Source organism: Patiria miniata, unplaced genomic scaffold (genome assembly GCF_015706575.1).
Source record: "Patiria miniata isolate m_02_andy unplaced genomic scaffold, ASM1570657v1 HiC_scaffold_19, whole genome shotgun sequence".
Lineage (NCBI taxonomy): Eukaryota > Metazoa > Echinodermata > Asteroidea > Valvatida > Asterinidae > Patiria > Patiria miniata.
In genome coordinates, this window is record NW_024037057.1 from 16361912 (window position 1) to 16384584 (window position 22673).

Sequence of the window (22673 nt, forward strand, 5' to 3'; positions counted from 1 at the left end):
ACTTTCTGAACACCTGTGGGCCCCCACCCAAGAAACTGAAGCAAGCCAAAATTAAGCTTTGACCTGCAGTAAGCAACGAGAGTAGCTCTGAAGACACCCGTACGCTCGTACTGCAATCTCTAGGGCAACTGTGAAGCATGAGGGTCCCTGTGAAGCTGCAGAACTCGGTTGATTTTTCCCTGAAAAATATCTCCCGTCTCTCGCTCTTTAAGCGCAAATACAAAAATAAGTTATTGGAAAATTATTTAAGTACTTACGGTAATTGTTTCCTTATTTTTCACGGGGTTGCAGCTGCATGTTATTCCAATATTCATGTCTGGTGTTATGTCCTTATGTGTTGTTTGTGTGTGTAACTTGTATATTTTTGTATTTTTCTACTCTACAAGCATTCATGCATTTTAGGGATCCCCATCCACATATTTTGTATACAGTTAACTCTGATTATCTTTTTTTTTGTGGAAAGTAAAGTTAATTGAATTGAATTGTCTCACATGGAAGTAACTTACCGGTGCCTACAATCCTAAACACGATCAGCACCATTCAGGAGATTAGTTCGTTTTTTGGTTCTTCGGCCAAGAGACAAAGCCTCCTAAGTGACTACATCACCAGGACGGCCCCAGAGTCCTCACACAAATGTTTGAAGAAACTATGCACTACAAGATGGGTTGAGAGGCATGAGGCTAATAACATCTTCTATGAGCTCTTTGTCCCTATATACAAAAAACCTGGACACGTACAAAATGTTCTTTGTAAACAGTAAGTGTAACCTCCGAAACAAAGTGTGTACCAGTTTTCGTTATGAAACAGGACAGTCACATAAATTATGATTGTTAAAAAGAGTTAAAAGTTACATGTACAAGGCAGGAATTGAAAATTGAGGCATATTCTCAATTTACTGCAGGTTGGATGAGACCACTGCACAGAAACACAACTGTTCTCCTAAACCTTGTGCACCATATTAGAGGAAGTGGAAGAATCTCAGAAACATGCCATACTCTGTCAGTGTGTATTATCAGAAGTGGATGTGTGGAAAAAAGACTTCAGGTGACGGCAAAGGTCTGCCTTATTTCATAAAAGAAGCAGACAAAGTGACAGATGGGACAGAGGAATTAATATATAGGAACCATCATCTTTATCCCTCCCTAGTGGTCACATGTCCAGAAATTGAGGGTATTACTCCTGTGGTTTTCATGTCTACAGAAAAAGTTACCATCAGTGGAGTGACGTACAAAATTGGGGATGTTCTTTACTACAAAAGAGAACAAGATAACCGGTACTTTGGCCAAATCCTAGAAATCATGGTTAGAAACATGCAGAAGTATTTCATTTTGAGCAAGCTGGAAATTGTACTGTTTAATTCGCATCTGAACAGCTATGAGGTAAAACTCACAAATCAAAATGTGTGTCTATACATCCTGTGCCAGAAAGTCTTTGGTACCCATGGCCCATTATTTTTAATAGGACTTCCTCCGAGTGGTTTGTCACCTTAGAGGGACATAGATGTAGAACAGTGATAACTGTGAATGTTTCATTGCCAGACTTCAGACTTTGACAGTTCTACTGCAGCTTCAAAGAGTACAGCGAGTACCACTGCTGGGATGATGTTGAATCTGATGGTAATTTATTAGGTACAATACTCTGTGGTGATCATTGCAAAGTCAATTTGAAACATTGTTTCATTAGAAGACTTTGCTACTAGGTCAGACAAAATTTGTTACATACATGTACATCAAAAAAATTATGACTTTTTTTCCAATAGATTCACATTCTGTCTATTGGAGAGCAGTCTTTGTATATCTGGTAGATGTTCTGGCCCCTTATTGTTTGTTGGAAGAGTTCTTAGCAGGTGGAAATGTACATTCACACAAGTGTGTGGTTCATTGACATTATTTTATAGTTTTGTTCTTGGACCTGCTGTCAGAAAGTCCCAAGCTCAGCGCTTGATGCGCTCAGAAAACGTTATAGTGCCCTCATTCGAGTGTTTTAGACCCATTTCCGCATTTCCGTTATTGCAAACCGTTAAAAACCTTCATTTGATTACACCCAAATTTACCAAAATTTTACCCTTTCTGTGCATCACTGACGACATGTGAATACTATCAGCCCTTTATTGATATATAAAGACATGCATGATATAGTGTTTTAAATCTTAGACCGTTAATTTGGCATGATTTTAGCCTAAAGTTTTTGGCCTAATCTGAAGAAAATTATTGTTTTGAACATGTACATTGTGAATACGTGACACGTACGCCTCGCCTCATTGCAGTAGGTACGTTTCAGTAAACTAATAAGTTGTTTATATTCCTTTATTTTGCTGGACCACAGGCACAAAGGTACACAGGCATCCATATTCCTGTCCTGATTGTATCACAAGCTCCTGCTGTAATTCCACCTGTAATCATCCACCCAAGTATTGTATTCCTGCATGATTTGATCTAAGTAAACAGTTAATGTTCCTTGCCCAACACAGTCTGACCGCTGTCCATTTGTTACTGTGTGTAACCTTCGATCCAACCGCCTTCCCTTTCCGGTGTACCCCTACACTATTTCACATGGTCCTTCGAACTGGACATCACACAGTGACCTATGGATCCAATGGAGCAAGAGAACATTGACAATCCTTCTGCAACAGCTGGGTCAATTCCCATCGACAATCAGACCCCCACTCGCAAAACACGAATTCTGGGACACCTTGATGACTTTGTGGTCGGGTGTAGATCCCCTACCAAAGAAGTAACAGCAGAAGAACACCAGGATGCAGATTCCTGTTTGGACAGAGGCTCCACAACCTCCCAATGTGAAGCGTCAATAACACTTAGCAGTGCACAACAAGCACGTTTGCGACGTTAGAAAACAGAATTGGAAGAATTGAAACGTCAGCTTGCAGAGGAGAAAGAAGCCGATGAAGAGCTACGACAACTTGACGAGGCCACGTATTGCCTCACGCATCGCAGCAGAGGAGGAAGCTTTCGCAGCAAAGAAACGTGCTGATGCTATCGCACGTGAAGCCGACCGACGCCGAGAAATTATCAACACCCGGCTGTCGAGACAGAGACGGTTGCGAGAGGCAGAAAAGGAGTTCAACGAAGCTGAACTGATTTTTTGCTATGGCCAATGGCGAATCAGAAATAGACACTGAAAGCCAATCTCCACCTCAACAGAGGGAAACCCCGTTTCTTCTGTGGACCATGACGCTGCTAGCATGCAGATCCCCACACCGAGTAGCAACCAAGTAAGTGTTTGCTAATCCTCCAATCCCTCCACAGCAACTGTTACGTCCCAAGGATGCCTTGCCTAAACCCTACCCCACTCATCCACAGGACACCATTGCTGTTTCTACCACACAACTGCCACACTCTACTTCCCATGGTGCACCGGTGATGTCACTCGCCACACACAGTGGACCCAGTCGACAACCCATAGAGACCACATCCATGACCTGGTCTTCTCCTTCGATGAACATGTCAACGACAACATCATCCATTCCAATTCCCACTCCATTACCTGGTGCAGTTCCGTATCCTTCAGCCCTGCCGTCCAGTGTTATGCCAACATTTGGACAAGCATCTGCTCTGCCAGGACTGCACCCCATGCTGCCAGCTATGCCAAACATGACGGAGCTACTCATTGCTTCATCTTATGGTGTACCGCGACCTACCTTGCCCACCTTCACCACCAGCAAGGAACGTGACTTTGCCCTCCTCAAGATTGCATTGGACAATCTCGTCAATGTTCAACCCCACCTTACGGAGCAGAACAAGTACCAAGTTTTGCTGGGTAGACTTGGGGGCAACATCCTGCGACTTTCTACAGGCACGATCCCAAGCCCTACTCGGCAGCACTCCGAGCGTTAAAGGACAAATACGGCCGGCCGAGACAGTTGGTTCGGAGTGAGTTAGGCTTCATCCTACACATGCCATATGTCAAGACAGGCAACCATGAAGCATTTGACAACTTTGCCCTCTCCGTCCACTTCCTCATGGGCATGCTCCGCTCACTCAAGGGAGAGCATGGCTTCCAGCTGAAGTGTGGTTCAGGGATGAGGGATGACAGCTCCAGATCTGACAAGAGAGAAAGAGGTTTCAAGAGGAAGAAAACTTCTCCCACAGCAGTTTTCCAGACTGACGATGGAAAGCAAATGAAGTCGAAGCCTCACCAACAGTCAGCACCTTCAAAGCAGAACAAGCATTCTGCCAATTGTCCACACTGTGACAGCCACGTACACTACTTGAATGGCTGTGCAGACTTCAAGAAACTCTCCACTCACCAGATAATCGAATGGCTGAAGGAGAAAACCCGATGCTGGACCCACAAGCCAGAAAACTGTACGCTAAAGAAACCATGCAGCAACTGCAAAGTAGTCCACTTGACAGTGCTGCACGAAGCAATCCAGCAGGGAGCCAGTAAAATCTACACACTGGCAATGACCACACAGACGGTGTACATTGACCAGCCCCGTGGGCCACACAATGTCATGTTGAAGGTCGTCCAAATTCTCCTTCATGGTCCAGCTTGGAGTTTCGAATATAATGGAGGCTTGAATATAATATTGATTGCAGGTGTTTTTATCTTAATATTGAAGTTTCCATAAAATATTTCCTGTGTACAGATGCATGGCCGGTCATCATGTCACTTTGTCATTGTTTGTCCGTCCACTGTTACATACGTGACTAGAGCATTCCTTAAAAACAAACAGGGAAACATTGTCAAATACATGTAACCTTAAATGTCACAGTTCACATGTTTGGTTTAAGCATTAACTTGAATCCTACATGCATGTACTGTGACAAAAGACATTGTTACATTTCATGTTTAAGTATAAATATACATGTAGGATTCAAAGATGATCACATTTTGAAATGCACTGACAACTGTAGAAGTATACAATTGCGTGAACAAGATTCAACATCAAGCATGTTTTATTAAGCAGCCTGCATTGTAATGACAATTGAAATCTGCCATCATAAGATTTTGCTGAGTCAACTGCTTCACAATCCATTTTGTAACTCTCACATCATTTGTCCGTCCACCGTTACGAACGTTACTACAACATGGCAATTTTATGAACAAAACAAATGTAGGTGCACATATATAAAAGAGCAAAACCTAATTTGATGTGTATAGTGCTTCATGTTTGAGGGTTCTGTCTATTTCTTTGACAGCATGGTCAAACTCCTTCAGCATTTCTGGTTAACAGACCTCAAGTTTCCCTCGGGAAAAAGGAGAGGAAAGTAAGCTTGTGTGAACTTAATGATTGTCATGAAGAAATTGTCCTCCAATAAATAGTAATTCTAAAGATTTGTACATTGTAACTGTGTTTGTTTCTTATCAATGGACAGAGAGAACAGGGGTAAACCTCACAATGTTACAAATGAAGCCATCTGATGTGGCATTTTATGGCCCTTTGTCTGTCCCTGTTATATACGTAACACACTTGCACTGGTGACATTCAAGTACCGGTACCTGTAAAATAACAAGTGTGTTGGAAGTTATCAAGCCGTATTGGAATTAAACAGTGGTGCTTGAGGGAGTTATATATAAAGTGGAATTACAGAAAACAAAATACTTTCAAGTTTTGGCTCGCTTGTCACACTTTTTGGTCCATTAGTGTGGAAAGGCCCATATGTAAATTGAAGGGAATACCTTAAAAAGAGTTATAATGGGTAATATAGCACCCCTTGCAAGCCAAGAGTCAAAGTCGGCAGGTTAAGCATTACACCATCAAAGATGAAACATACCCGTTAGTCACCAGAATTCCAAAAAACGAATCATCAAATACATCAACAGGAGTAAGTAGGCCTATGGCAGAGCCAGCCAATGCATGTCTCTTGAAGTCACAGAGTAGAAGAGCTGAATAATTTATCAAGACTGTGCAGCCCCCCCAAAAAGAAAAGGAATCATCCTCATATCCAAATAAATCATGGTTTTTGCAAGATGTTACAGTAGAAGATATGGGAAATTGGAGTTGGCAGGCACACACGCCTTTGCTGATGGGTGTAATCAAGGCTGCCTTTACCTGCTCCTGCTAGCAGACAAGTAACACATATTAATCAAAGGATGGGGTTCATATTGTCTTCAATCTTGTCTCACTCAACAAGTATTCAAGTCTTTGCAGGGCTGCCTCAATGTCCATGCAGTTTTGGAAACATGGGTGCAGTCAGAAGCTCCTGCAGTGTATGCAACGTCTGGGGATTTCAAAGGACCCAAAGGCATCATTGGAACTTTTGACTGAATTTGAAGGATTCAAAACTAAAGCTTGAATATTCGAAGGCCAATCTTGAGAGCCAGTTTACTGCTTCAACAGTTGCAGGTGCGTCTCAGCAGAACTTGTGGGTCAGTGAAAAAAGTGACACGTACCAGTAGTGAAGATTTTGGTGCAGCTGACATCACAAGTTGGGTAAGTGCATCTACATTTGATGAAGATGATCTTCAAGACAACGAAATGTCACAGGTGACTTTCGGAGTAGGTATCTTTGATCATCAGCTTCTCAGAGTGCAGATGACTTAGAATGGTGTGGACAATATGCCAAAGATGAAGGAGAGGGTGAGACTATACTGATCAATGAGGTGTATGTGGTTCGGGACAAAGTCCAAATACAAACGGCTGCAAGGCATCAGTCAAGGCAGCAAGGAAACAAATTCAAAATATGGACGCTCACACTTGCAGCCAGGAATTGTGTGTCCTTCACCCATGACCTTGAGAGGGAGGTAGTGAAGGTTGAAGATGTTCCACTCCCTTCTGCTGGTGATTGGAATGCCCTAAAGGATCAAATGGCTGTCATTTTGGAAGAATTTCGAAAGTCCCATCTGCTGTTTCTTGAGACCACCGAAGGCTCTGATGTCACACAACATGGGGATTTTGTGAAGATATGTAAGAAAATTGAGATAATCAACTTACAGGTGGTGGAGGAGAACCCATCTTCAACAGCAGGAACCATCAAGATAATTGAGTATCTCTCCTGAAGCTCATTTGTACCCGATTGTGTGTTTTGGTGATGGATTGTCAGTAGAGAGAATGTGTGATTCTAAACAAGCAAGAAACGTAGGTGAAACTCCTGCAGACAGACTGCAAAGTCTCATCCAGTCTCCCAAGTGTTTCATTGAGGAGGACTGATGCTTCAAGACACTATCAACCATCTGTTCACTGGGAAAAGTGCTTAAGACCGCTTGAGGTACCTTTACCATATCTGAAGCAGGATTATGGCCACAAGTGGTAAAGGTAATGGAGAATTTCAACCATGTGGTTAATTTGATTTCTTTTGCCACTGCCTCATGCAACAATTTTGGCCATGAAGCTTGCACATATTGATAATTCACGCGAGGTGCCTGCTAGCTTTCCTTCATTTCCTGATGAACAGACAGTCTGGCTGCCAGGATTAACAAGAGAAATTGCTTGCATTCAGCCGGATGTTCGGCATTGAGGGAAGTCAGTACTGCTTGTGCCCACCAGCATGCACAACCAGACTGCTTAGTGGATGAGCTGCTTTAGGATGTTGGTGATAGTGTTGAAGATGGATATATATCGATTTGGACCATGCAGACCTTATCATCCCGAGGCAACCAGTCAGGTGTGGACCAAGTGGGGCACCAGTGACTGTGAACACCAAGTTAGGCTGGACTCTCCAAGGGCCCGCCGGAATCCTGAAGGAACAGTTCCGCGAGCAGAAGTGCTTCAAAACTGCAGTCTTTCCTGACACCAAGGACATCATGCAGCATGTTGAACCACTGTGGCAGGCTGATGTCCTCCCCTATTGCAACGAGAAATTGTCCTCTCATTCAAAACAAGACCAGCAAGTGATCGACCTTCTCGAAGCCCAGACTATACGAGTCGATGACGAAGGAACACTGCTCTATGTCACCCCTCTTCTTCGTGCAAAAGACGAGGCTCAGTTTCATGCTGACAAGGAAGCAGTCATGTCCAGACTTAAACACACTCAGCGAAAACTGCAAAAGCAGCCAGACCTTGCCAAAATCCACAACGAGAAGATCCAGAAGTTGGTCGCTGCGGGCTATGTCAAGATCCTCAAATATATCAGAAAGTGGCCGGAAAATTTTAAGGAATGTTTGAAACACCAAACCAGCTTACAACATTTCTGGTCTTGTGGGCAGGGGGGGGGGGGGTTGGATGCTGGAGGCTTGAATATAATATTGATTGCAGGTGTTTTTATCTTAATATTGAAGTTTCCATAAAATATTTCCTGTGTACAGATGCATGGCCGGTCATCATGTCACTTTGTCATAGTTTGGCCGTCCACTGTTACATACGTGACTAGAGCATTCCTTAAAAACAAACAGGGAAACATTGTCAAATACATGTAACCTTAAATGTCACAGTTCACATGTTTGGTTTAAGCATTAACTTGAATCCTACATGCATGTACTGTGACAAAAGACATTGTTACATTTCATGTTTAAGAATAAATATACATGTAGGATTCAAAGATGATCACATTTTGAAATGCACTGACAACTGTAGAAGTATACAATTGTGTGAGCAAGATTCAACATCAAGCATGTTTTATTGAGCAGCCTGCATTGTAATGACAATTGAAATCTGCCATCATAAGATTTTGCTGAGTCAACTGCTTCACAATCCATTTTGTAACTCTCACATCATTTGTCCGTCCACCGTTACGAACGTTACTACAACATGGCAATTTTATGAACAAACAAATGTAGGTGCAGTATCAACATATGTATAGTGCTTCATGTTTGAGGGTTCTGTCTATTTCTTTGACAGCATGGTCAAACTCCTTCAGCATTTTTGGTTAACAGATCTCAAGTTTCCCTCGGGAAAAGAAAAAAAAAAGGAAAGTAAGCTTCTGTGAAATAAATGATTGTCATGAAGAAATTGTCCTCCAATAAATAGTAATTCTTGAGATTTCTTCATAATCATTGTAACTGTGTTTGTTTCTTATCAATGGACAGAGAGAACAGGGGTAAACCTCACAATGTTACAAATGAAGCCATCTGATGTGGCATTTTATGGCCCTTTGTCTGTCCCTGTTATATACGTAACACACTTGCACTGGTGACATTCAAGTACCGGTACCTGTAAAATAACAAGTGTGTTGGAAGTTATCAAGCCGTATTGGAATTAAACAGTGGTGCTTGAGGGAGTTATATATAAAGTGGAATTACAGAAAACAAAATACTTTCAAGTTTTGGCTCGCTTGTCACACTTTTTGGTCCATTAGTGTGGAAAGGCCCATATGTAAATTGAAGGAAATACCTTAACAAGAGGTATAATGGGTAATATAGCACCCCTTGCAAGCCAAGAGTCAAAGTCGGCAGGTTAAGCAGTACACCATCAAAGATGAAACATACCCAATAGTCACCAGAATTCCAAAAAACGAATCATCAAATACATCAACAGGAGTAAGTATGGCAGAGCCAGCCAATGCATGTCTCTTGAGGTCACAGAGTAGAAGAGCTGCATTTATCAAGACCATGCAGCCCCCAAAAAGAAAAGGAATCATCCTCATATCCCAATAAATCATGGTTTTTGCAAGATGTTACAGTAGAAGATATGGGAAATTGGAGTTGGCAGGCACACACGCCTTTGCTGATGGGTGCAATCAAAGCTGCCTTTACCTGCTTCTGCTAGCAGACAAGTAACACATATTAATCAAAGGATGGGGTTCATATTGTCTTCAATCTTGTCTCACTCAACAAGTATTCAAGTCTTTGCAGGGCTGCCTCAATGTCCATGCAGTTTTGGAAACATGGGTGCAGTCAGAAGCTCCTGCAGTGTATGCAACGTCTGGGGATTTCAAAGGACCCAAAGGCATCATTGGAACTTTTGACTGAATTTGAAGGATTCAAAACTAAAGCTTGAATATTCGAAGGCCAATCTTGAGAGCCAGTTTACTGCTTCAACAGTTGCAGGTGCGTCTCAGCAGAACTTGTGGGTCAGTGAAAAAAGTGACACGTACCAGTAGTGAAGATTTTGGTGCAGCTGACATCACAAGTTGGGTAAGTGCATCTACATTTGATGAAGATGATCTTCAAGACAATGAAATGTCACAGGTGACTTTCGGAGTAGGTATCTTTGATCATCAGCTTCTCAGAGTGCAGATGACTTAGAATGGTGTGGACAATATGCCAAAGATGAAGGAGAGGGTGAGACTATACTGATCAATGAGGTGTATGTGGTTAGGGACAAAGTCCAAATACAAATGGCTGCAAGGCATCAGTCAAGGCAGCAAGGAAACAAATTCAAAATGTGGGTGTTCACACTTGCAGCCAGGAATTGTGTGTACTTCACCTATGACCTGGAGAGGGAGGTAGTGAAGGTTGAAGATGTTCCACTCCCTTCTGCTGGTGATTGGAATGCCCTAAAGGATCAAATGGCTGTCATTTTTGGAAGAATTTCTTAAGTCCCATCTGCCGTTTCTTGAGACCACCGAAGGCTCTGATGTCACACATTATGAGGATTTTGTGAAGATATGTAAGAAAAGTGAGATAATCAACTTTAATACAGGTGGTGGAGGAGAACCCATCTTCAACAGCAGGAACCATCAAAATACCGGTAATTGAGTATCTCTCCTGAAGCTCATTTGTACCCGATTGTGTGTTTTGGTGATGGATTGTCAGTAGAGAGAATGTGTGATTCTAAACAAGCAAGAAACGTCGGTGAAACTCCTGCAGACAGACTGCAAAGTCTCATCCAGTCCCCCAAGTGTTTCATTGAGGAGGACTGATGCTTTAAGACACTATCAACCATCTGTTCACTGGGAAAAGTGCTTAAGACCGCTTGAGGTACCTTTACCATATCTGAAGCAGGATTATGGCCACAAGTCAATGAAGGTAAAGGTAATGGAGAATTTCAACCATGTGGTTCATTTGATTTCTTTTGCCACTGCCTCATGCAACAATTTTGGCCATGAAGCTTGCACATACCGGTACCGGGGTACTGATAATTCACGCGAGGTGCCTGCTAGCTTTCCTTCATTACCTGATGAACAGACAGTCTGGCTGCCAGGATTAACAAGAGAAATTGCTTGCATTCAGCCGGATGTTCGGCATTGAGGGAAGTCAGTACTGCTTGTGCCCACCAGCATGCACAACCAGACTGCTTAGTGGATGAGCTGCTTTAGGATGTTGGTGATAGTGTTGAAGATGGATATATCGATGTGGCAACAATACTGGAGAACCTATATGATCCGATGCAGCAATCACAAATGTGGCTGGTTTCATGATTGTTGGAACCTGGAAGAAATCTTGCTGGTCAGCAGATTCACCCAGGACTCCCTGAAAAACTAGCCAATCAAAAAGTTTATATTCAAATTATTTCACGGGGAAGGAGTGATCAAGTTAATATTTAGCCAATCGGCAAATGGATGGAAGTGTCCATCACCCAACCAATGTAGGTATTTAAGATCCCGCATCAGGGCCAAAAGACCAGTCTGCACCCACATCCAGCAGGCCACTGAAGCCAAGCCAATGTCATAGCCATAGAGGGGTGAGTTCTTCACTTATTTTGAGTTGTAATTTTGAGACTTAGTTTCTAGTTGAGAGCTTTTTGTGTTCTGTAGTTGTGGTGTTGACTGAAGTTCATTCTTATATTTGGTGGTTCTTGGTTTCAATCATTTGTTTGCATTTCTGTGCACAAAGTTATCTGCATCTTGAGCCATTATTGTGTGAATAATTGCTGCCCTTTTATTGACTCGAACCATGCTTGAACTAAGAAATTTACAATAAAAAGTTTGGCACTCAACTTAAATTGATAATATGAATTGAACACGTATCCTAATTAATATATCATTGATAATATTATGGAACCATTTGTTCAAGAATTATTTCATTCTATTGTATATAGCTTCCAGCTACGCAAATGGTGTTGAAGATGATGTACATGTAGCTGTACAGGCTGTTCTTTAACTTTATCCAGGTTAGCTCTTGATTCATTGTGTTCTTGATCCACAATTAAATCCCAGATATTGAGTACTGTATGTTTGGAAACAATGTTTACTCAATTCCAATTGATAAGTCAAGACAGTGTATTTATTTGATCTTGTTTTCCAAGTTGTGCTGTAGCTAATGCACTATGTTTCTGGTCTTATGGTACAGTCAATGTTTTGCTCCTGGTACTTTAATTGGGGACAAGGACAAATCTCTGTCTAGCCCAAACAGTGTTATGTAACCTGTCACATTCCATCTATTGAGCACCAGCTGATGTACTGTTTTAGTGTTTGGTTACCAGTACTATGACCTTTGAACTGTGTGTTGTGATCTATTGTAGGACTGTAGTAGTATTTTAAACCCATGTTTGCATTATTTCTTAATGTACAGGGGTCTGTCTGTCATGGACCGGTTGTAAATTCCGTCAAGGACCGTCCATTAATCGTCTGTAGAGTCCGTTAGACTCTAGGTTCATCGAATAAAAGTTCATCAGAGAGACATCGCAGAACTGTTTGTTGTACGTATCTTGATCTCAAACCCTGCGTTCTAATGAATGCTAAACTAAATCCGCTGCGAGGATTATACAACATTATCAAAAAAATATACATAAAATTAGAAACATTTTGGAGACTAATTATCTTTACTGGCAGCTGAGAAGCTGAATTGTGAAGGACTCGGCTACAATGTGGTCGGGCCGCTGGCATGTATTAAGGTGTACACTATAAACATGACAAACAGGTGTTTATAACAAGTTAGTTTACAGTCCTGACTCTTCAGGGGTTCTCGCACAGGGTTCTCACTCAATACATGCATGTGTAATTTTGACACTGGCATTCCAAGTCTTGATCTAGGGATGGGCTTGGGACCCATCTATATTATGGATAAAGCAGTCATTTAGGAAACCTGTTTTTTATGTACATAATGCAAGTTCTATTGTTTTTAAGTGAAGATCAATTCAAACAAATATACACATCTAAAGTTCTAAACGACACATCACTGAAATGAAAGTTCTCCAGTCCCCAAAATGAGGCAGTACGTGTTTCTACATTTTAAGATTTCATACAATTTCCACTTGCCATCCTTGTCCACTTTTGATCAACAAATCCAGCCAGGTTGATTTGTTTTAATGGACTCAGCATAGAGAATTCCACATAGCCATTTCTGTGAACTTGTTTGTCGTTAGCATTCACAACCAAAATCATCCTATTTGTTTCATTTGGCAATTGCTTAAACAGCTTCTTGTTGCTGCCTTTATCACAATCATTCCACATGTAGGTGTGAGTAAAATCTTGTCACAGGTGACACAGACAGTGCAGTAGTGAACCCTACTTGGATTACAAACCTGTAATAAATGCTTGCTTTCCTGGCCCTAGCTGCATCCTTCCCTGTGTAGCTCATTTATGCAGTCCACTGAGTAGCCATCGAGGTTCTTCAATTTCATAAGCTTTGTTTATCTTTCTTGAGAGGCTTCGCATGGTTGATGAATATGTTTGGCCTGGATGAAACATATTTAAACACAAACATGTAAATATCTGGGATTAAAACTCATCAATATTGTGACATTCAAGCTCAGCAAGGGGACTGGGGTTGGAAATACTTAGAGACTTTATGTACCGTAATTTCCTGCGGATAAGGCGCGCGGCGGATAAGGCGCAGGTCCCTAAAATCACCCCAAAAAAATTCAAACGCCAACAGATGAGGCGCACCGCCGCATAAGACGCATGTTTGACCGCACACAGAAGAACACCAGGTGTCATCCGGTGTCGGTACATCGCCACAAAGGGGCCATTGTGTTGCCTTAGAACGATCACACTATTCGGAGGATGAATCAAACCGTAACCACATTGGCTGGTCACATGTAGAGCCATAAAGAAAAGACCAATGTAAATTGATACCGACCTTCATCCATTCAGCCAACGCGCGCTGTGCATGCTTGCTTGCGGTGTCCGATCCTGGCCTTCCTTGGCCTTTTGTTAATGCAGTGCGGCCCAATCAGCGGCCAGAAACGATGGTCCACGCGCTGTCTGAAGATATTGCAACACGCACGCTGGATCAGATTCGTAGACTTGCCCAGTCCCTCCGAGCCAGATGTTGCGCCCTCTACCGGTGACTAATACAAAAACTAGCGTCGCCTATATGTATATACCATACGAAAATAATCCCGTCACACCGGGGGAGACGTAACAAAAATGTTTTATTATATTTTTTAAAAATTGTTGTAATGTTTTTTTGTATTTAAAGTTCTTTTCCTTTATTTCAAACCTATAATTTGTTAATCACGTTCATAAGATATTTGTTTAATACATCGCTTCTCTTAGTGTTAGTTTTGTTTTCAAGATCATTAAACTTATTTGATATCTTACTAATAAAATAAACGAAACAGACACATGAACCATCTCTTTTCTTGTTTGGTCGTCCTGATAAGGACGGTTTGTTTTGTTGGACTCTTCAAAGTTTATTTGAAGCTATATGTCAGGTTGCTGGTGGAAAGAATACGCCGAATTTCATCTTGATCTTCAGGCTTGCAGAAAAAACCAACCGCACACCTTTGAGCAACACCAACACGCGGTGAATGGAGGAACCTTGTTGACTTAATATTATCCTAAATATAAAAATTTCTTATAAAAACAAAACTCCTATTACCATATTTAAAATAAAAATCCTGACCTACTATTATAATAAGATAATACAAATTCCCATAATACTTTTTAAAACAAACGTCTAAAAAGAGGCAATTAATAAATTAACGATTTGAACGTTTAATGAAACAAACGAAAGTGCAACAAATAAACATTAGTACTTCATATTATCCTAAGTCTAAAGCAGACTTCGAAGATATCCTGTACAATAAACACCCTCAACGTTCACACAATAGAACTTGAGTGAATGCGATTTCCAAACGTTTAAGTAATTCTGATTGCAGCATTTTCGGAATGAAAAAAACGGCCACAAAGAAAAACGTTTGTATGACGGCATTGTTGGAACGAAAGCACGATCACTAAGGGGGATCAACGCATTGCGGCATTGTTGGAATGAAAGCACGATCATGGGGGATCAACACATCGCGGCATTGTTGGAATGAAAATACGGTCACAATGTCTGGAGAGTTGAGCCTTGGTTGACCGCATTATTGATTGCGGCATTGAAAGAATTCTTCACACAAAGACCGTCACTTTGAACTCAAGCGACACCAGATAAGGCGCACCTGTAGATAAGGCGCAGCGATGTTTTTGTGGTCTAGAAAGTCAGATAAGACGCGTCTTATCCGCAGGAAATTACGGTATGTGGGTCATTCCACCGGGTTGGGGAACAATGTGTGACATATGACCATATTAAGAAAAGCATGAATGCCTTGCTAGCAGTTGCTCTACATAATATTTGTTGTTGGGTGTTTCACGACTGCAGAAAGTTTGAAATGATTTCAATGTATTTTGCCAAAAATTTGAGCAAAAAATGTCATTTTGGATGTAACATTGACACCGTCTCAGTGTTACGTCCAAATGTGATATTTGTACCTTTTTAAAAAAAATTGTGCGAAACATCACCCAAATTCACTTTGCGTACTTCTTACTATGTACATGCAACACAATAAGAAAAGCTTTTGTTACGGTAGTCAGGTATCAAATGGAGCAGAAATGATAGCTTGGTTGTGTGGATGTAACATTGACACGGTGTAAAACCCAATGTCACACTTCCATTAAGTGATTTTTACACCAGTACATCCACACTTGAGGTATTGTTTCTACTATATTTGAATCCTGACTATACCAAAACAACATATGGAGAACTAGGGAGCATTTGCTCACTCGCCACTAGTGGAGCTATGTTTACGTGGGAAGACTGGCTCATGTCTAGGCAAATTTTCGTTAATATGCGGAAAGTGTGTTGGTTTATCTTACTTCCTCGCATCGCATCACAAAATACAGATTTTCCTCTTTCACATAAATATAATTTCTTCATGATCAAAGGCGAACAACTATGTGCACTTTTTCATTGAAAAACGGGCAACTCAGTGAAAATTTCGCGTTTCCTATGGAGGTCACGGCACATTTCCCCGATTTTTGAGGGTGCGGGTTTACTTCTTCGAACAGCACACGTGTGAACCCGGTCGCATACAATTACCTCGCACGGTTTCTGAAAGATAACACAATAAGCTTTCCATTCATGTAACAACCGTTTAGATTGGTTGAGAATAACAAGGGGCACTTTTCTTGTCAAATCAGACATCGCTTTTGTTCTGAGGATCGACCTGCTGTTTATGTATAGTCCGGTCAACGCAGTGGGGCTGTGCAGGTCGCCGGGTCAATGCACCGTTGTGTGTGACCGCAGAGCATGCAGGGCTTTGATTTTCTGCACATATGGGTGGCAAAGTTCTCCATATGAAGCTTTTCTTAGTGCTTAGGTGTCCAGTTGTAAATATGCAATGTCAGTTTGGGTAATATTTTACATACGGGTAAAAAATGGCAAAAAAAGACTATTTGGATGTAGGCCTAACACTGACACGGTGTCAATGTTACATCCGAATTAATACATTTTTGCTCATATTTTTGTCAAAATACTTCCAAATGATTTCAAACTTTCTCAAGTATTGAAACACCTTAAGACAAATATTATCTTGAGCAATTGTTTAGAATGCATTGATACTTTTAATAGTATAACCAAATATATGGATGTAACATGCACTGCTTCCCAACCCGGTGGAATGACCCATGTATTCTAAGCTACAGTGAAATGATGAATGCATAGTCCATTACCAGATTACTTTAAACTACGTGAATGCATTGTGTAGAAATGCCTTTCATGTAACTAGTCTCTGACTGGTTCACCACACGCCATATGCAGGCTTTGATGACCACATTCTTATGACTTTGGTAACAAGTGGTACCCAGCATATTGTACATTTATTATGTGCCGTCTGACACATGAACTTCTTTTGAGCTCTTCAATACAGGGTTATGATTTGTAGTGGGTAACATTGACCATCAACTTAAACAGACATTCACCTACTGTACTTGTACCGGTAGGATGAGTTTACTATACTAGTTCCTCACCACTGCAAGATCCAAACGAGTGAATCTGTTTTCAGACATCTTTGGACAATGATTTTTGGAGTAATTGTTTTGGAGTAAATCTTAGTCATATGCTAACTAAAGGCCTGGTTTCAAAATACCAATACAAGAACTTGTGTTATATTTTATTTTAATAATCATAAACAAAGACGGGGCAGTGTTATTTAATATAAGAGAAATCTGAGAATATCTGAGAATTCAGTATCATACATATTGTACCTGTCAGGATTTTTGCACACACTCTTCACTTGAGATGGATCCAGATTAAGTGTTTTGAAAACACTGTCCCTCACTTGGGTGGGAAGAGTACCGGTAGCTACACTGCTCGGGATGCTGTCAAGCTCTTCAACTTGATTGTAAACATGATGAAAATCCTCTCCCCTATGTAATAATTATATGTACACGTGTAAATAAAAAACTCAACTTGAACAAGGTTTCAATAAAGTATGATATTGTTTTCTAGAAAACAATTAATGTTAGAGTGTTATTTGTAATGTTGCTGTTGTCAGTTGCTCGCATGTGTGCTTGAACCTGTGATGTGGTGCAGATGAAATACATGTATGATTCGGTTGAACTCTTATTCCTATGAGAAATATGAATTTGAGCTATCATTGCCACCATATTTACCAAGTAAAATTTGACATAAATGTTCTTTTTCACAACATGAATAGTCAGGTGGCATATGGTAGGAATCGTGACCGACTGGTCCAAAGCACCAAATTTGGCAGATACTTACAGACCTAGAGAAGATATTTAGAAGGGGTGACACCAACAATTCTTTTGGGAAGGGTGCCTAATTTGCATAAATCGTTAATACCTGCTGTGTGATATACGTATTTATTCCCATGTTTTTTGAGAAGTTTATTTTTGAGATTCTACTTACATCCTTACTTCATTAATATTTTCTAAAGCATATTGGAGACTGGATTATGATGACATAATGTACATGTAGATAAAAAAACGGCTGCCATTGTACCCTATTAGTTACGCGCATTTACCTTTCCTCAGATATCATGAAGTAGTCTCTCCAAACATCGGTATTGATGAGCTTCAAATTCACACAGTTACTTACTGATACAGTAATCCTAACAAAAATAAATGGGAAATCAAGTGAAAAATGGGGAAAGTGAGGTGTCCGTAAATTGGACTAAACATTAGGCGAAGGGTTGCCTAACGTTTCGGCTCATTGGGTGACACTGTGGGGGTAACTGACTAGGTGGTGCCTTGAGGCCACACTGTGGTTGGTTCTGGTTGGAAATCTAAGATATTGGAAAAGTCATGCCAATGGAGCTCAATGAGTTGCGTGCATTTATCTTGTCTCAAGATATCATCCAGTAGTTTTGCCAAACTTCAGTATTGATGAGCTTCAAATTCATCAAGTTGCATACTGGTACAGTTACCCTATTAAAACTTTATGGAAAATCGTGTGAACAACGATTACATTGTGATATTTAACCAAGAAAAAAGGGGGGGGGGAAACGAGGTGTACATAAATTTGGCTGAAAAGTAGGTGAAGGGTTGCCGAATGTGGGGGACTTAAACACGTTCAAGGAAATCACCCAAAAGAAGAGATTATTGTTGTTTACAATAATTACGTCTACGTCAAAACATTTTCTTACCAATAATTTTGGGAATTTCCCCTGGCTGGCTACGTGCATTTTTTAAAGTGTTGCATGCACTGGCGTTTGCAATATCTGTCAATCTTTTCAAGCCTCACAAATATTAATAAGGTTCCTATCCATTTTGGTGTGCAATACAAATTTGGAGAAAAGCCTCCTTCAAGAGTTATTAATTGATAAATATCACCCTTTTTGCCAACTTCCATTGGTTGATACCAAGACCCGCGCCAAGACACGTGGAGTGACACTACTGAATATGCTAATCTACCATACGTTATTGTGTTGCCAAAATCAGTCAACCGTAGTGCCTAAGGCGCTTTGCTGAACAATGCACATGGCTTGTGAAAATTCTCTACACTAACATGAAGTTAAGAATTTCTTCTTCTGTTATAATTTAACATTTCAATCATATTGAGCATATTTTCTGAGAAACACAACGTTCAAAAGGCCATTTTTTTGTGGTGCATGAATTTCACTGCTCTGCTATAGCATCTAAGTTTATCAGATTAGCTTTCCATAATAACGGCAGACACTTTTGCCTTAGGCCAAAAAAAATTACTTCTGCTTCCGATTACCCTACCGACCCTATTTTTAGGCTGCAACCCTAAACAAATTTATCGGCAATTCCAAACAAAACAAAACAAATGATTGAATAAATAGAAATTTAATCTTGTTGTCTTTTCTGCCTCCACAAAATACCTCTCAACAACCCTTTTGCGTAAAAGAAATGCTTGTATTTATTTGTTTTCTTATTTACATTCGCTATTTTTTCAAAACAAATCTCCGTTATTTTTACAAATTCACTTCGCGATATAACTACTTCGCAATTCGATGTCACGGTGACTATAATCACGTGCTTAAACCTAGCTGAATGCAGCGACGACTGGTTCCCGCCGCGCCGTGCAGGGGCCAATTTAGAAAACATGATGAAAATGTGGTAACATTAACATAATGGCTATGCATTACAAGCCGGTGCACTGTCAACTGGTCAGATTCGACATCGTAAAAATGCCTAGAAAACACCGATGGAGTAAGAACATTTTTGCAAGTTAATTCACAGAATGATCTAGCTTGTCTGTGTATGTATATTCCGTGTTCAAGAGTTCATTTTGAGATCGCACTACTCGTATTTGGAGTGATACATGCAGCATGTTTCCCGAAATTTTCGACCGTAAAAACCACGTCTGTCGGCCGCGCGCCACACATGCACAGTGCATCACACACTTCAGAAAAAAAAAAATTCTGACCGACCGACCCTATTTTTGAAAGGCATGTCTTGGAAGCAGAAGTACTTTTTTTTCGGCCTTAGCAACCACATGACTGCATTGGCTTACTGCCATGTACTGACGAAACAAATCACCAAAGAAAAGAAAATCTACAACAGCAAAGTATCAACAACTCTGGCAACTTATTGTGCAGAAACAGCTGTAGGTCGGAGGTTTCTACCTGAAATGACATCACAATTTTGCTCATGAATATGGCAATTTTCATTAGCATAAAAAAACCCAAAATACCCTTGAAAATATATTTGAAAAAATAGAAATCATGGCTAAATGAGACCCAATTGTGCATTTTCAAGGATTGCGTTGAAAAATTACAACGCATGGGCCCTTTAATTTAAACTTCTTGACTCTTCATGTTGCATTTGAGGGAAGGGGAGTGGAAAACAAAATTCTGGTTCTTGCTTTGTTTTCAAGGAGTGTATTTATAATTTAATATACACATACCAATAGGAAGTACAATGCGCTTCATAAAAGCAGACAAACAGCTGTCTGAAGCATTTTGCTGTTGATTTTCATTGTTGTCTCCACTCATGGTGCAAGCTAAGGATTCCCTCCTGTGACGTCAGCATTGCATTGACTTGTCCATTCACAATTGCTGTAAAAATAAAAAAAATTAAAAGAAGAAAATAAGGCATCGCAATGAGTGGCAGCACCAGACTTTAAAATTTGGAGCAAATTTTCGAAAAAGCCTCTTTTTGGGGGGTTCTGATTTTTTCTTTCTTTTTGTTGCCAAATATCCTGCGACACTTCTACATGAAACATTTGGCATTCATTTTTGTCATACATCGTTCAAACTCAAAGTATGGCTACAGAACTTCGTTTAATGATTTTATTTGTTCAAGAGATTACTTTCATGCAAAGCCCACCCAAAAGAAAACAAACGATGGTAAAATGGCCACAATTGACCATTGCAATCCAGAGTTATGGCCAAATATATGTGGATCAAATGACATTATTTTGTATAGGAAATGTGTACGAAAATGGTAAATTTTTGTGATATTGAATAAATAGGCATATTTAAACACCTGTTAAAGTGAAAATAAACACTTGGGTAAACTTTAACTTTTTTTCCATTGTTTATCAAAAATACTATTGGTTTCAGTTGGTTTTGAGTTGTTAACAATCATACTATGCAATAAAATGGATGTTAAAAATGTACTTGCACACTAAAAATGACCAACACACTATGAGTGACCCCCAAAAAACAGCATAAGTTTACATGTAAAATTGGCCTGGGCCTAAGTCCAATTCTGAATGCCCAAATTTGACAAAAACTTAACAAAGATAACTTGGGAATGCATTTAGGTTATAAAACAAAGTTCCTCTCATTTTGGGGTTATTATTGTATCCCATTTTTGGTGCAAATCTCATGCCTTAATGTATGGCTATGCGTAATAATTTTCCTACACAATTCCTATGGCCTAACATTACATATCATTTGTACCAGTGTTGGAGGTCTCGAGGCCGGCCTCGAGGCCGATTTTCATGGCCTCGGCCTTGGCCTCGGAGTGCAAGGCCTCGAAGCCTTCCGATTCGCCGAGGCCGGCTCGAGGCCGCACATTTTTATGTGTTTTCTATTCCAATTAATTTTGATTTTTTACCGTATCAAACCCTCGAGATTCTGCCGCAGTGGGTTCCGTGAAACGAACGCATATACAATGTACGCACGAATGAACTGGAAACGGTTGCATTGAACGTACTCACGTACGTAGCATCTTCGCCTAGCCTGCGCTTCAGCTTTCCACGTGCGTGCAAGCGTTATAACTGTTACCGCGTGCCAAACTACACAAGTCTGGCACCAATCCCATCTGCATACAGTAACATGTGGTAATAGATTGTCTGGTTGCAGTGTTGTACAAAATTTTCTCGTTTGGCCTCTGTACCCTGACCTTTAAAAATGATTTGCGGTAAGGTGCGGCAAGCTTAATCATTTCTTTTTATTGGCCACTGTTTCAGTAAAAGTCAGAACTTTCTGGGTACGATCGAGTGTACTAGTCCGTACCATTTTTTTTCCATAAAGATGTGATTAAAAACAGTTACGATTTATCAAGTAGATTTTATTTTTACACGGTGATTTAAATGAAAGTTCCGGCTCACAAGGTAATGTTTGGCGCAAATGGTCAATATGGAAAGTGCGATTTCAGAATTCGTTTTTCCATCCAAATGAATGCAAAGTTCTGAATGAATGTTTTAATAATAGGAGTCAAACTGGTATTCCTCGTGGTACCAGGATACTTATTTGTATTTTTAGAGCCATATTGATACTTATTACATGTATATAAGCACAGTTTGAAATTGACTAATTTTGCGTGGTTACAGAAATACGGCCAAAACCTCTGGACTCTCTACCTCTTGCCATGATCTTAAAATTCTTTGAAGCCATTGGATCCAAATCGGATGATCCGAGAATTCATGGTCATTTTGATGAACTGAGTGATATCATGCACACATGTTCTGTGTTGCCGTGTTGTTTGGTGCGGGATTGTATTCTGACTGTACTGGTCATGAAGGGAACCAGTGTAGGATATACATTACGTGACAATAATACGCATCAAGTGACAATGTTTTGGATGCACTCAATCTCAAACATAATAATTTTCCGTTTTCATTTACATTATCGCGCGCTGGGAACGAAACTGTGATGCTTACATGACGAGTGATGTCAGACAGAAGGCGCAATGATGAAAATCCATAGCGACACAAATCTATAACTCTAAAATGAAATCATATTTTGACGGTTTAAAAAAAAAAGAAATTCAAGCTTCGATGTCAATAATTTAAATTGTCAAGGTTCCATT

The 22673-nt window shown here is 40.4% G+C and overlaps 1 long non-coding RNA gene across 1 annotated transcript; it reads right to left on the minus strand.

The window, feature by feature from the left end:
- Nucleotides 1–12098: 12098 nt before the first annotated feature.
- Nucleotides 12099–20469, minus strand: LOC119725922. Its single transcript, XR_005270760.1, has 4 exons — nt 20320–20469; nt 17972–18058; nt 17193–17354; nt 12099–13399 (listed from the first exon to the last, which is right to left on the minus strand). It is a non-coding gene; the product is annotated as an uncharacterized LOC119725922 (long non-coding RNA).
- Between the last annotated feature and the right edge of the window lie 2204 nt (nt 20470–22673).